At 45.0% G+C, this 3042-nt stretch overlaps 1 pseudogene; it reads right to left on the bottom strand.

The window, feature by feature from the left end:
• Positions 1–2226: 2226 nt before the first annotated feature.
• On the bottom strand, positions 2227–2784 carry LOC101590149 (annotated as a pseudogene).
• Between the last annotated feature and the right edge of the window lie 258 nt (positions 2785–3042).

The following is a 3042-nucleotide window of genomic DNA, read 5'->3' as shown; positions in this document are numbered from 1 at the left end:
GTTTTATGGGTACATATGTTAGAATGATATCTTGTGATGCTGCCAAGAGATAGATTCCCTGCTCCTTTGTAGGGGGAGCAAAACATTCCAAGTGTACACTCAATGGTCAGAGGAAAAGCAGCTCCATTTCTTGAAGATAACAGGAAGGCATGCTCACAGCAGGTTCAGGTCAACCAAAGCAGAAAGATACACCAACACAAAAGTGATGTCAGGGTGTTACAGAAATAAGTACACAGAGAAATCCAGATTTGGAATTTTAAAAGTTGTGCGCCCCTGCCTCGAGGTTCTCATTGGCTCTCTGGAGAGTGACAGGATGATTGACAGTGCATGGAATCATTTCAGGGGCACCAAAGTAGGAATGAGGCCCAGAGTTCGCTCTGATTGGATTACGCAAGTGAGGTGGGCCATATGCATGAACCTTTAGCCAAGTTGGAGTGGGAAAAAGATTATTGAAGATAGTGCAGAAGATCTGTGACACCTATGCTCTGACTTGGAGCTTTAGAGGTCTTCTGAGTCTTTGTTACTTTTGTTAGGACAATACTGGTGAACCTAGGGCGTGATGTCATTGAGAGCTCCAAAATGTTCACCATCCCTATCTTAGGACCATGAAGGAGGCTTGGCCTAGAGTAGAAGGCCAAAAAGTAGTGGTGTTGCCCAAACTCAGGTGGCTGGAGTGGGACTGGCTCAGAGCCCCAGTGTGAGGTGTATGAGGTGTACGGGTGTACCTGTACGAGGTGTGCTGAATTGTGCAGTTGAATATAAACAGTTCAGTGTTTATCAATTATAGCTAAGTAAAGCTATGGAACAAAAAGCCATTAGCATGTGTGAACACATTAGGCAGCTCGCAGAGGGAGGTTAAATAAGGGTTTTGGCTGGAAACTAATTTTTCAAGGGGATTGACGTAATAGAAGCCAGACCTTTCTTTGTAGGAATTGGGTAGAATTGCAGAGAAAAAGCAAAACAAACCAGAATAAACTGCATTGTTGTGTTGGAATTTATAGTATTGGCTTGAATTTATGGATTTTATGTTAGATAGTGTCTTAGTTACTTTTTATTCGTTGCTGGGACAAATACCCGACACCCAAAATGAAGGAAGGAAAGGTTTATTTAGCTCAGTTACTGGAGGGTTCAGTCCATATTCTGCTGGCTCCAAGGCAAACAACAGCAGTTCATGCAGCAGAAAACAATGAAGAGCAGAGGAGGAGCAGCAGCTGCAGTGGCGTCCATCAAGCCTTTCTCTTCCTTCTGCGCTGACTGCGAAGATCAGCGCTCTACAGTGAAGTTCGTAGCTCCTCCAAAGTGGCGCAACCACAAAGACCAAGCTCCTCTGAAGACTGAGACTTCTCCATGGGAGCGAGGTGGGGCAGCAGGAAACCAGGCAGGGCAGCTTCCTGCCTTTCTCAGTTCCTGGGCCCTGCCCACCTGAAGAGCGAGGCCCCCATGCTGCAGGAGCTGATTCAGCCAAGTTGACACAATGTATCAACTAACACAGATAGGTATAGAAATATATGGACCCTTGATGTTATTTACACATGCAGGATCCCTCTGCCTTCCAAAAGCTCAGTGCCTGGGAGCTCATGAGAGTTTGGGGGAACATTCTGAGTCTAAATCATAATATCTGACAAAACTGGCTCAGAGATTGAGACAAATGACAAATGATGCTACACACCCCAAGAGGTTAGATGAGGCTTTTTCTCACACACTGGGGCTTTTCTGGAAGAGGAGGACAAGTCCCCACCAGCTCTGAACATGGCTACAACAGCAAGGGCAGTGACGGGCTTTAGCTTTTACCGTAGCTTCTAAGGTGGAGTCCAGCTGGAGGTTCGTTGGTGTGGACTTGTGTGGTTGGAACTTTCTATTTGCACCTTCGAAGGAGCACACAGGCCTTCTTTTTTTAGCACTGTGCAGTTTTATTAACCGTTGAAATACAGTAGCATCAGGTAAGATTGGGACAGAATTGGGATTGAAAAATGAACAGATATTCAGGATCTAACAACTTGAAATAAGCCACCACATACTTTTTCACAAACATGTTTTCACAGAGCCAATACAGCACTAGCCATTAGCTCAGTACACCAAGTATACTGCAGTAGAAAAGATGCAGCAAGAAAAATAGCTACATCAGGAAGACCAGCACTTTAGAAAAAGAGTAAAACACTTTCAGTTTCTCCCCTTTATCCCCTAAAACAACATCTTACAATTTGGATCTACCTATACAGTCCTACATCAGCTTCTAGAATATTTGTCAGGAGGGAAAAAATAAAATGACACCAGCCAGTCCAGTCTTTGATTATTTAGGGAGGGCAGGGGGAGAAAGTCAGTTCTCAGAACAAATTCGTCAGCTTCAGTTTCATCGGCAGGATCTTTGGATTCTTCGTTCTTCTGTACTTCTTCAATGTGTTTATCCTTCTCTTGCAAAGGCTGCAGTTTGGCAGCCATTTGTGCCTCTCGGTTCTCTTTGTCAGCTTCCATCTTGTGGGTCAGTTTCTCTTCCGCCATCTTACTGAAGCTGTTTTTCTCCTCTATTGCTTTTTGAAGCTCTTCTTTCTCATGCTTTCGTTTCTCAGCAAGCTGCTTCAAGACCTCAGCTTCATGGGACTTGTGTCTTTCTTCTGCAGCTTCTAATTTCTTCTGAATTTTCTCTAGGGAAAGATCCTTCTTCTCTGGAGGGGAAAGGGGGAAATCTGGGACAGATTCTTTTGACTGTGGGCTGAGAATCAGCTCAGAAGCCTGGCCTGAAGCACGCTTCTCTAGTTCCTTCACCTGAACATCAGAAGAAGCCATGGTGAGCAGAAAAGAGGCTGGCTGGCAGTGTGTTCCACTGGTAAGGAAAGCCCTGTTCTATCTGAGCCACCTGGCCACACTCTACAAGGCCTCCTGACCAGTGCCAGATGTGGGACAGCAGAGAGGGCAAGGGCTGTAGAGCGTGAGAGCTGTTGTTGGTCAAATATCAAATATGCTCTGTTCCATCCAGTAGTGGCAATGGAAAGCATTGTTGTGATATTACAGCTAAAAATGTATTACCCAGGTCTAATGAGGAGA

This window comes from Octodon degus, unplaced genomic scaffold (assembly GCF_000260255.1).
Source record: "Octodon degus isolate 3935 unplaced genomic scaffold, OctDeg1.0 scaffold00016, whole genome shotgun sequence".
NCBI lineage: Eukaryota > Metazoa > Chordata > Mammalia > Rodentia > Octodontidae > Octodon > Octodon degus.
The sequence above is the reverse complement of the archived record's forward strand: the minus strand, read 5'-3'. Positions and strand labels throughout refer to the sequence as shown.